This window comes from Bombina bombina, chromosome 7 (assembly GCF_027579735.1).
Source record: "Bombina bombina isolate aBomBom1 chromosome 7, aBomBom1.pri, whole genome shotgun sequence".
Lineage (NCBI taxonomy): Eukaryota > Metazoa > Chordata > Amphibia > Anura > Bombinatoridae > Bombina > Bombina bombina.
The window spans coordinates 531,315,955-531,329,231 of record NC_069505.1 but is presented as its reverse complement, the minus strand read 5'-3'; positions in this window follow the sequence as shown (position 1 = coordinate 531,329,231).

Genomic DNA, 13,277 nt, shown 5'->3' with positions numbered 1-13,277 from the left:
ATCTGTCGTTGAATACAAAGTAATTGTGTTTGAGGACAAAGTGTAATAATTTTATTATAAAATCATTACGTTCTTTTTTGTCATTAGCTTGGATGTCCAAGAAATATTTGACTGCATCACAGCCTTTGTCGTGTTTGATAGATGTATAGAGTGACTCGACATCACAGGTTATTAATAGAGTTTCTGTGTCAACTGTTATGTCATTTATTTTCCCAAGTATGTCCATTGTGTCCCTGGTATAGGAAGGGAGGGAAGTCACTATATCTCGTAAATATAGGTCAAGAAATCTACTCGCTTGTTCACATAGACTCCCTATACTCGAGACTATAGGTCTGCCTGGTGGTTTTGTTCTATTTTTGTGAACCTTAGGTAAGAGATATAGTGTTGCAATTTTCGGATTCTTTACATCTAAGAAGCAATATTCCTTTTGACTGATAGTGCCGTTCATTTTGGCTTCTGTTATTAAGCTCTTATAATTTGTCAGGAATTGAATTGTAGGGTTTGAGAATAACAATTTATAACATTTCTTATCACTAAGTTGTTTGTTAGCCTCCTGTATATACTCCTCCTTGTCCCAGATAACTACATTCCCCCCTTTATCTGACGCCTTAATCACCACATCCTCCCATGTTTTAATTTCTAGGAGTGCTTCATTTTCTGCCTTCGTCAGATTGATAGTTTTCTTGTCATCACTAATTCTCAAAAAGTCTGTCATGACCATATTTAAGAATACCTGTAAAGGTGCTATTTTGTTAATACTTGGCATAAATTTAGATTTTATTCTAAGTTTCTTATCCAAAGTAACCTCAGTGGTCTCTACAGCAGACCCCTCACTCTCGTTCCAGAGTTCAACTAGAGTGTCTAACGTTCTTAAGTCATCAGTAACTGGGTCACTTTCAGTATTAAACATCTTTTTGAGTGCCAGTTTGCGGCAGAACAAGTGAAGATCCTTGATTAACTCAAACTTATCAAGTGGCGGTGTGGGGGAAAAAGAGAGGCCTCTAGCTAAAACCTTAATATGATCTTGATTTAAGATTTTTTTAGAAATGTTAATTACTTGTAATTTGTTCTCATCTTCTACCACTTGGGTCTCCTGCCCCAATCTTCCCTCCTCATATGTTGGTTGTCCTTGACATAACCCCATCTCGTTCTGTCCCTTAGTGTTCTGTTTCCCCCCCTTGCCCCTTCTTGTTGTTCTTTTGTTCCTGAATCTAATTGATCCGATTTGCGGCCTAAAAAACTACTACTGGTAGGATTACTTTGTTCTGTATCACTATCCTCCACAGTAGAGGAGTCATAGTCTGATTGTGTGGTGTCTTTGGGAGGAGGCAAACTATTTACTAGCCAACGCCTGGGCATTTTTTCATCCCAGGTGAATATTCGTCATTTCTAAAAGTCCTTTAGATCTCTCTTCATTTTATTACATTTGGTTTGTATAATCTCCTTTTCCCTTTTATCTAACTCCTCCCTTAGGTCTTTGTAGGCTTGTTTAAATTTATCAATATTATCGAATTTTTGTAATTTTGTGTTGTAATCTTCAATCTCTTTATTGAGATCTACCATTACTTCTGCTTCATAATCTGATAAAATGGCAACTAAAATTTCTGAGCAATTAATAAGGGCTTGTTCCCACCTGTCTTTATAAGAGTCTATGTGGAAAGCAAACGAGGGAAATAGACGTACTCTTAGGCCCCTAGGTATAAGGTGCTTTGCAAGGTACTTATCATAGGCACTCTTGTTCCAGAATGATCTGGTATGTTTTTTAATTAAGTATCCTAAGGTTTTAAGTCCTTCCTCCCAATTGTTAATTTCTGTATCTATATTGATTGTTTGGTCACAAAAACCTGCAAATGTTTTTTCAATGTCTTTCATGCGTTGGTCATTACGGTTTTTAAAATCTTGTGATAAGCTAGATGCCATATTGTATTGGTGTGTTAAATGCCAAAGATTCTTTAATGAGTTAAAACACCAAAAAGAAACGCTGTCATAAACAGCAGGGTATAGTAATGGAAATAGTGGCAACGGTGTTAGTTTAAGCAAATATCAACCCCTTCATAATATAGTATGCTGAAATAATAGTAGATATATAATCTATTCAGTATTCATTATATACCAGTTAGTATCACTGGTGAAGTGTAGGAGAAGGGGGGTGCTGACTGTCTGATAGATATATAGGTACAAAAAAGAGAGAGAAGTTTGACAGTACCCAGCACTCACAAAACACTATATAGTAACAGTATGCATTGAAAACCGGATTGTGTCCAGAACTGGTTATTAAAACGTAACTTTTACTGATGATAGAATAAAATAAAAAAGGTTGGTAAATAGTACCAAATGTATAACATAAATATGTGAGACATACATTTAAAACTTAGATTAAGAAACAGATGTAGGACCAAAAATGTGGTCTACTGTTTACTGTGTGAATGTGGTTTGAGATATGTGGGTATTACGACCAGAGAACTACGCACCAGAATAGGTGAACATATCAATAGCATTAAAAATTGCATTACTGATATAGGTAAAAATAAAACACTTACTCCGGTAGCAAGACATTACCTAAAGAAACATGGTCCTAGACCACGACTAAAAGTCTCTGTATTACAGGTTATAAAACCAGGCATAAGAGGAGGAGATATAGAACAAATGCTGCTCCAATCTGAATGCAGCTGGATTTTTTGGCTTAATACCCTTACACCCAATGGGATTAACGAACAGGATGGATTTGCGGCATTCCTGTAAATGAACAATAGGTGACTTTTTATGTGCATATAGATCAATAATCCATGACAGAAGGAACAGTAACACTATTGTAATAACCCATATAGGGATAAACTACCATACTGGCACGAATGATAGTCCTATACTTCTAGCAGATGACGTTTGGGAAGTTACAGTACAAAATAAATTATAACTATAACCACTGTAATAAGAGATACACTTTAGCATATTTCATCTTATGATTGCATAACAATACTCTTTGCTTTTATAAATAAGAATAGTGTGTTCAATTTAAGTCAATTGGTGGATTAGTGTTGACATTATTCTCTTATTATCGTTTGTTGAAAAACGCAATTAAATTTGGTTAATCCACTAATGGGCAGGATTTGCACTATAGTGATAATATTGGCTGAAACATTGCAAACAATGTCCCCCCTTTTTTGGTTTGCTATTTGAAATGTGATACGCATTACGTGAAATTATTCATAAATCTTACATACAGATTTTTGATATCAAGCTATTTTATGCACTTAATCTACTAGGGACACACAATAAGATTTCGTTTCAATAGAGTCAATACAGTATACTTATTCGTGTTAACATTACTCTTTGCTCTGACAGATATGAAGAGTGTGTCTGATTTAAGTCAATTTGTGATTGAGTTTTGACATCATTCTCTCATGATCGTTTTTTGAAAAATGCAATTAAAATTTAAACTTTCTATCAATATACATGGAGAGGCATAAGAAACAATACTCTTTGTTTTTATAAATAAGAATAGTATGTTCAATTTAAGTCAATTGGTGGATTAGTGTTGACATTATTCTTTTATTATCGTTTGTTGAAAAACGCAAATAAATTTGGTTAATCCACTAATGGGCAGGATCTGCACTATAGTGATAATATTGGCTGAAATATTGCAAACAATGTCCCCCCCTTTTTTGATTCGCTATTCGAAATGTGATACGCATTACGTGATATTATTCATAAATCTTACATATAGATTTTTAATATCAAGCTATTTTATGCACTTAATCTACTAGGGACACACAAGAAGACTCTGTCTCAATAGAGTCAATATACTTATTCGTGTTAACATTACTCTTTGCTCTGACAGATAAGAAGAGTGTGTCTTATTTAAGTCAATTTGTGAATGATTTTTGACATCATTCTCTCATGATCGTTTTTTGAAAAACGCAATTAAAAATTAAATAAATTTAAATTTTCTATCAATATACATGGAGAGGTTTTATTTATTTATTTTTCTACATCAATAGAGTATTCACCTTCGTGTGATATAGGAAGGATGTTGACATCATTCTCTTATGATCGTTTTTTGAAAAACGCAATCAAATTTTCTATCAACATACATGGAGAGGATTTATGCATCAATTGAGGATTTTCCTATGTGTGACATAGGAAGGATGAATCTCATTATATGTGTGTTGAAAGGTGTGAATGAAAATCTATCACAAAATTGTTTCAACATGTTACTATCCTGACACCTGCTTGATACGATCATGTGATGAATCTTTAACCAATTACATTAAGCCTCTTGTGATAGGCTGCATCTAGAGGTGTGTGCTTAGAACCAATTTCTATTGGTCAATGACGATACAAATACCGGGTTGGGGCCCTGACTCTGGTTAGCCTCTGAGAAAGCCGTGCTAGCGGCGAAATGTACATCAGGCCTTGTCTGTGTGCATGAGACTTGCTAATTTGTGTTTACCTGGGACTTTTCTAAGCTTATATTGATGTGGCAATTGCCTTCCTTAATCAGTCATTTATAAACCGTTTCCTCTCTTGCTCTAGATACCAGTATTGCTCAGATTAGGTAATGTTGTTGGGGTCAATCCCCTTTTTAGATTAGCTTTAGAGCAATCCGTGTATTCTCTGAGCCCTGAGGGTTACGGTGTATTTGAACTATTACCCAGGGAAGTAATTCTGTTTTTGAAGTCTCACACACACAGTCCTGATCTGTTTCTTAATCTAAGTTTTAAATGTATGTCTCACATATTTATGTTATACATTTGGTACTATTTACCAACCTTTTTTATTTTATTCTATCATCAGTAAAAGTTACGTTTTAATAACCAGTTCTGGACACAATCCGGTTTTCAATGCATACTGTTACTATATAGTGTTTTGTGAGTGCTGGGTACTGTCAAACTTCTCTCTCTTTTTTGTACCTTCAAATATAATTGTCAGGTAGCCTTAAAGGGATAGTAAACCCAAAAAAAAATTATTTCATTATTTAGATAGAGAATACAGTTTTTAAAAAGTTTCCAATTTACTTCTATTATCAAATTTGTTTTGTTCTCATGTTATTCTTTGTTGAAGGGATACCTAGGTAGGTAGGGTGCACATGCCTGAAGCACTACATGACAGGAAATAGTGCTGCCATCTAGTGCTCCTGCTAAAGTATAACATTGTTGCAAAAATGCTGCCATATATTTTTTACTTTTTTTTTATATTCTCAAATCATCCTAATTCTATTTTTATCATTTGTTGAATGAGCAGCAATGCGCTACAGGTTTCACACCTGGGCTTAGGTGGGGTCCTCTAACCAATGGCAGATGGTCAGTCTACATGATTATGTTATCATCCAAATAATTTTTTTTTAATAACAAATTTTAAAAAAACATAATTTATGTAAGAATTTACCTGATAAATTCATATCTTTCATATTGGCGAGAGTCCATGAGCTAGTGACGTATGGAATATACAATCCTACCAGGAGGGGCAAAGTTTCCCAAACCTCAAAATGCCTATAAATACACCCCTCACCACACCCACAATTCAGTTTAATGAATAGCGAAGAAGTGGGGTGATAAAGAAAGGAGTAAAAAGCATCAACAAAGGAATTTGGAAATAATTGTGCTTTATACAAAAAAATCATAACCACCATAAAAAGGGTGGGCCTCATGGACTCTTGCCAATATGAAAGAAATGAATTTATCAGGTAAATTCTTACATAAATTATGTTTTCTTTCATGTAATTGGCAACAGTCAATGAGCTAGTGACGTATGGGATATCAATACCCAAGATGTGGAACTCCACTCAAGAGTCACTAGAGAGGGAGGGATAAAAATAAATAACAGCCATTTTCTGCTGAAAAAATAATCCACACCCCAAAATAAAAGTTATTCTCATAATGAAAAGAAAAACTTAAGACATCAGCAGAAGAATCAAACTGAAACAGCTGCCTGAAGAACTTTTCTACCAAAGACTGTTTCTGAAGAAGCAAATACATCAAAATGGTAGAATTTAGTAAATGTATGCAAAGAGAACCAAGTTGCTGCTTTGCAAATCTGATCAACTGAAGCTTCATTCTTAAAAGCCCACGAAGTGGAGACTGATCTAGTTGAATGAGCTGTAATTCTCTGAGGCGGGGCCTGACCCGACTCCAAATAAGCTCAATGAATCAAAAGCTTTAACCAAGAAGCCAAGGAAATAGCAGACTACATCTTGAAATAACTGCTCATCTATCGATACAATTGAATAGTTCAAAATATTTGTACTCAAACACACTACGATACAGACCTGGACATTATATATTCATCATTCACACGCTGAAGAAAAGAGTCAAAATTAATGGACTAACGTAATACTTATAATTCACTGAAAATAAGAATATATATATTGAGATATATTGAGCATTGTGTAAAACATCACAAGTGCATACCATTTACTATATGCATGTACCATTTACTATATGACCAATAATAGCAACATTTTGAAATGCCTTAACCATTAGATGAATGTATCTATATGTTTTTATGTACAGCTATAAATAACTGAACATCGAATTGTTGGGGACATCGGTGTCTATAATTTTAATAATTTTAGTATTTTCCGAGATATTTGAATGTCAATTTCTTTTTATATTTTATATTTTTATTTTTATGTACATAATAAATTAATTTATATCTTTTAATGGTAATATACCCTTTATTTGGCAAGTACAATTAGAGTGAACATTGGGTCCGTAAGTCTAATTACAAACTTCAGATTCCAATTCAGATTACCCCTACCTAGGTTTATAACATCGAGTTGACAAAATAACTCGCACAAAAAGTTTTTCGTACATAGTACCTACAATAATTTTTTAAGAATTCACATTCTCAGTAAAAATACTCACAGTATAGCCACATTCACAGTCAGCCTTTTTTGGGGCGCCCCTAGCAACACGCCACTTTCTATTTATGAAAAGAACACCATGAAATGTAGGTCTTCCAAACTTGATAATAAATCTTTCTAGAGACAGATTTACGAGCTTATAACATAGTATTAATCACTGAGTCAGAGAAAACTCTATGACTTAGTACTAAGCGTTCAATTTCCATACCTTCAAATTTAATGATTTGAGATCCTGATGGAAAAACGGACCTTGAGACAGTAGGTCCGGCTTTAACGGAAGTGGCCAAGGTTGGCAACTGGACATCCGAACAAGATCCGCATACCAACACCTGTGTGGCCATGCTGGAGCCACCAGCAACACAAACGATTGTTCCATGATTATTTTGGATATCACTCTTGGAAGAAGAACTAGAGGCGGGAAAATGTAAGCAGGATGATAACACCAAGGAAGTGTCAGCGCATCCACTGCTTCCGCCTGAACATCCATGGACCTGAACAGGTATCTGGGAAGTTTCTTGTTTAGATGAGAGGCCATGAGATCTATCTCTGGAAGACCCCACATCTGAACAATCTGAGAAAACACATCTGGATGGAGAGACCACTCCCCTGGATGTAAAGTCTGACGGCTGAGATAATCCACCTTCCAATTGTCTACACCTGGGATATGCACCGCAGAGATTAGACAGGAGCTGGATTCCACACAAGCAAGTATCCGAGACACTTCTTTCATAGCTTGGGGACTGTGAGTCCCACCCTGTCAAGGTATATGTAAAGATTAATAAATGTATATACATATTTTGATCATATGTTTGACTGGTCAGTAGAAAATGATTCAATTCATTCAGAAAAATTTACTTGAGACTCCTGTCCCATCCTCCCACATTCAGTATACAAAATTTAGAATGCATCCAATAAAACTTTTGGTCTAATCAACCTCTATCTTGGAGGAAGATCAGAGCTTAAACTGTGGAGATAGGATAGGGCCATTAAATAATTTCAAAGAAAGGACTGTTCCCAAAAGATGTCCCACTGAGGTGTGAATTTAAAATTTCTATCAGATGATCCCTGACCCCTATCTCTACTCTAAAACCATCTGTATTTTGGGTCTCATAAGTTTTGGATAACAACAGTTCTATTTACTATAAAACAACCCCCGGCCAAATGGTTTTGGATGGATGAAAAAACATTCATCCTAATTAAAAGGTAACATAGTCTTTGAAGCTAACAGCACTGCAGGAGGGCAAAAAACAAATTGACAAACAGAGACATTTCACAGCTCTGTGTAAGTTGTTTCCTATGAAAATTCCATGTGCAGGAACCAAACAAATTAGCATTTGCAGTCCTTGGGTGACATAAATAAAAATATATTATCCTTGAAAAAGAAATAATTCAAATAACCCATTGTTAAAAGACAGCAGAGAAATTAATACATGTGTGTATATATATACATATATTCAGACAGCATATTACATCAATTAAATAATTGCTGCAATGAATAGATATATGAAAAATAGATTCAAAACTGTATTAATCCCATTGTTTATTATATAACATAATTTTTCTATTTTTCAGATGGAGTGCCTGCATGGGATATCTGAATCATGTCAAATTGATCAGAGTAAATGATGTGATATAGTACAGTACATATAAACATGTACATTACTAATGTAAGAAAATTATGGTATTTGTTACACATTTTAAGAAAATATTTTCTTTCACTGTCTAGAAATGGCTATATGTGAATTTGTTTGTGTTTGTCATGCTGCCACCAGAGGGCCTAAATCCAGTAGGACAGTTAAGGGAATTAATTGTTCAAAAGATGCGTTTCCATGGTAAACATGCTCAGCTCCGTTAAGGGCCAATCCGATTAGATATTCCAGATATCCAATCCGAGACAAGCTTCCATTTTGGGCGTTTCCAATCTAACCAATGATGGGTAATGATCAAAAAAGGGGAGGGGTGAGATCAGATGATTTAACCCCAAGCATAGAGGCTGCAAGGAGGCTGCTGCTGGCTATCTCTGGCTATCCCTGAAGGAAAACAACTGCAATAGTTATTACAAAGCAAACGGCTATCTATATGCTCCATATGCAGATATCCCCAATTTTGGTATTCTGAGGTTAGGTCATTCCTGTTAAGAGATACTGGATATCGGTTGGTGTTCATCTTGGTAATGTATTAAATGATTGCTGTAGTAAATAGATTTAAAGGGAGCAGTCTGTATTTTTGCTTATATACATAGCCCTGTGTAGGATAAATTTTATTTTTTGTATGCTAAATAATTCATCTGTACAAAATATAGAATATATGTACTTTAGTATCCAAATTAGAATTGTATTAGAACCAAATTTTATCTAAATAGCTGAGTATACATATACATATATTGACCATTGTTTAATTTAAGCACTGTTTAGAATTGTGCCAGTCTGAATGTTTAGTGGTTTATATTTAGCCTCATGGTGTTAACTGAATGAAATTCAATTGTGAGTAAGGCTGGTTTTAAAAGGTAAACCTTTTATGAATGTGGCATAGCATATTTTAAATAGTTCTGTTTAAACGCATATAATATTGACTCTTATTCTGATTCTTACAAATATATATATTTCAATGTGCTCATAAATATTTACTAATAAAAAAAGAATTCAGGTATTTATATTAATTTTATTGTCTTAGCAAATGTATATTTGATTGTGGGTTTTAGTTTAAAAAAAGATTGTTAAATATATCAGTTATAACCCGGCCATATATTAACATATTATTTGGAGAGTAAATGCTAAGATTCTTATAAATATACTGACAACCCTGATGATTGACATATGCCACAGTTATGATATTGTCCGTCTGAAAGCAAATGAATGGTTCTCTCTTCAACAGAGGCCAAAACTGAAGAGCTCTGAGAATTTGAGAGTTCTAAAATATTGATTGGTAATCTCGCCTCTTGAGATTTCCAAACCCCTTGTGCTGTCAGAGATCCCCAAACAGCTCCCCAACCTGAAAGACTTACGTCTGTAGTGATCACAGTCCAGGTTGGCCGAACAAAGGAAGCCCCTTGAACTAAATGCTGGTGATTTAACCACCACATCAGAGAGTGTCGAACATTGGGATTTAAGGATATTAACTGTGATATATTTTTATAATCCCTGCACCATTGATTCAGCATACAAAGCTGGAGAGGTCTCATGTAAAAACGAGCAAAAGGAATTGCGTCCGATGCTACAGTCATGAGGCCTAAAACCTCCATGCACATAGCCACTGAAGGGAATGACTGAGACACTTTTTGGTAAATTGATCCTCCAACCATGTTTTTTAAGAAACAACACTAGTTGGTTCGTGTGAGATTCTGCAGAACGTAAAGACTGAGCTAGTACCAAGATATCGTCCAAATAAGGAAACACCACAATACCCTGCTCTCTGATTACAGAGAGTAGGGCACCTAGAACCTTTGAAAAGATTATTGGAGCTGTTGCTAGGTCAAATGGAAGAGCAACAAATTGGTAATGCTTGTCTAGAAAAGAGAATCTCAGGAACTGATAATGTTCTGGATGAATCAGAATATGAAGGTATGCATCCTGCAAGTCTATTGTAGACATATAGGGGCATATGTATCAAGCTCTGAATGGAGATTGATGCCCCATGTTTCTGGCGAGCCTGCAGGCTCACCAGAAACAGCAGTTATGAAGCAGTGGTCACAAAGACTGCTGCTCCATAATCTGTCCGCCTGCTCTGGGCAGGCGGACAGACATCGCCGGAAATCAACCCTACCGAGTATGATCGGGTTGATTGACACCCCCTTGCTGGCGGCCTATTGGCCGCGAGTCTGCAGGGGGCGGCGTTGCACCAGCAGCTCTTGTGAGCTGCTGGTGCAATGCTGAATACGGCAAGCGTATTGCTCGCCGTATTCAGCGATGTCTGTCGGACCTGATCCGCACTGTCGGATCAGGTCCGACAGACATTGTTAACTAGAGGCCATAATGTCCTTGCTGAACAAAAGGCAAAATAGTCCTTATAGTCACCATCTTGAAAGTTGGTACTCTTACATAATGATTCAAAATTTTCAGATCCAGAACTGGTCTGAATGAATTTTCCTTCTTTGGGACAATGAATAGATTTGAATAAAACCCCAGACCTTGTTCCTGAAAAGGAACCGGCATGATTACCCCTGAAGACTCCAGGTCTGAAACACACTTCAGAAAAGCCTGAGCTTTTACTGGATTTGCTGGGATACGTGAGAGAAAAACTCTTCTCACAGGATGTCTTACTCTGAATCCTATTCGATACCCTTGAGAGACAATGCTGTGAATCCATTGATTTTGGACAGAATTTATCCAAAAATACTTGAAAAACCTCAATCTCCTTCTTCTCTGTCTTTCAGATTCTGTGGGCTTGAGGGAGGAGAGATCCATGGGTTCCTCTACAGAGGTAACTGGAGGTGTTGAAGGGGAAGAGGATAGTCTAGAGACCGGATGTGTAGGACGACGAGAGGGAAGGGTTCTACAAGTTCTGTCTCTCTCAGCTTGTCTCTCCTGAAAGCGAGAATCTAGACTGATACAAAGTGTTATGAATTCATCCAGGGAAGAAGGAACATCACGATAAGTAATCTCGTCCTTGATTCGCTCATGCAAACCTCTCCTATAGGCTGCCTTGAGAACACTGCTGTCCCAACTGGTTTTAAGTGCCAAGGTGCAAAACTCGATGAAGTATTGTGCCACAGATCTATTGCTCTGGCGGAGATCCAAGAGAGAGTACTCTGCAGCAGAAGTGCGGCCGGAGGCCCCAAACAGAAATTAAAGCATCATTCTAGAGTTGAGCGATCTGTTTCAAAAGGGGAGATACCCAGGTTAGGGCCTTGTTTTTCAATAAATATATGATAAAAGTGACCTTTGACTGATGAGACTAGAAGGTATGAGGATCATTCAGCGTTCTTCTCTGGAACCAGTGAGGAGAGCATAGTGGTTATAGCCTCAAGTTTAGAATCCATATTCTGCCAGTGCATGGAATGGGTTCCCAGCATCTGTCCCTGAAGAGAGACTGCTCATGCTACCTCATGTGGGTCCATGACCAAGTATAATTCAATGCTCTTGGGATATTCCTCTATCAGATCAAACTTGGCCAGTAGTCTTCTTTACCGGCATCAAGTGGAATGATAGGAAATATCCCAGAGCAGAGAGAGTTAGTAAAATGTGGTAAGCAGTACTCACAGAAGGCAGGGTAGTCCTTAGCGGTAACAGGAAGACAATCCAGCAGTATAGCAGTTCAGGGGTAAACCAATAGAAGGACCAGACAGGCAGAGTTCAGTAACAGAATAGCAATCTGGCAGTTCAGGGGTTAAGCAGGCAGAGTGGTCAGACAAGCAGAGTTCAGTAACAGTATAGCAATCTGGCAGTTCAGGGGTTAAGCAGGCAGAGTAGTCAGACAAGCAGAGTTCAGCAACAGTATAGCAATCCAGCAGTTCATGGGTTAAGCAGGCAGAGTGGTCAGACAAGCCAGAGTTCAGCAACAGTATAACAATCCAGCAGTTCAGTAATAGTAAGTAACAGCACCAGGAGCACACACAACAACACCTATACTTGGGCACAGGTGAGAGTAACTGAGGCACTTACATAGGGTAGGATTCGCGCCACAAGAGGGATCCAGACCAGCATCAGAAGACAGGGTGGGCAGTGATGACATCATCACTGAGCTGTAGTAACAACGCTGCATCCCTAGCAACATGACCGCCTGCGTCCGTGGCAACGGCCATAGCAGAGCGGAGGAGCGGCGTGACAGAATCAATGAAATGGTACAAAGATTTGTACAAAAGGGGTACCCCCAGCAGCTGATATGAAGAGAGATAGAAAAGCTAGGGAGAGATACTAAGAATCACAGTAATGTCAAAAAGGGACAAATAACAGATTAAAGGATGGTGTTTACTTCCCAATTCAAAAGGTACAGTGAGGATATTGCTAAATTTATAAGAAGGCATTGGGCTATTTTGAAAGATTGCAATAAGGATATTAACTATTTTCAGCAAAAAAACATAAATTATGCTTACCTGATAACTTCATTTCCATCTGTGGGAGGAGAGTCCACTGCTTTATTCACTACTTGTGGGAATTAAGAATCTGGTCACCAGGAGGAGGCAAAGACACCCCAGCCAAAAGGCTTAAATACCTCCCCCACTCCCCTCATCCCCCAGTCATTCTGCCAAGGGAACATGCAACAGTAGGAGAAATATCACGGTATAAATGGTGCCAAAAGAATAAAATTAAATTTAGGTCCGCCCACCCAAGAAAGGGGAGGGGGCAGTGGACTCTCCTCCCACAGATGGAAATTAAATTATCAGGTAAGCATAATTTATGTTTTCCATTTTAATGGGAGGAGAGTCCACTGCTTCATTCATTACTTGTGGGAAAAAATACCCAAGCTCTAGAGGACA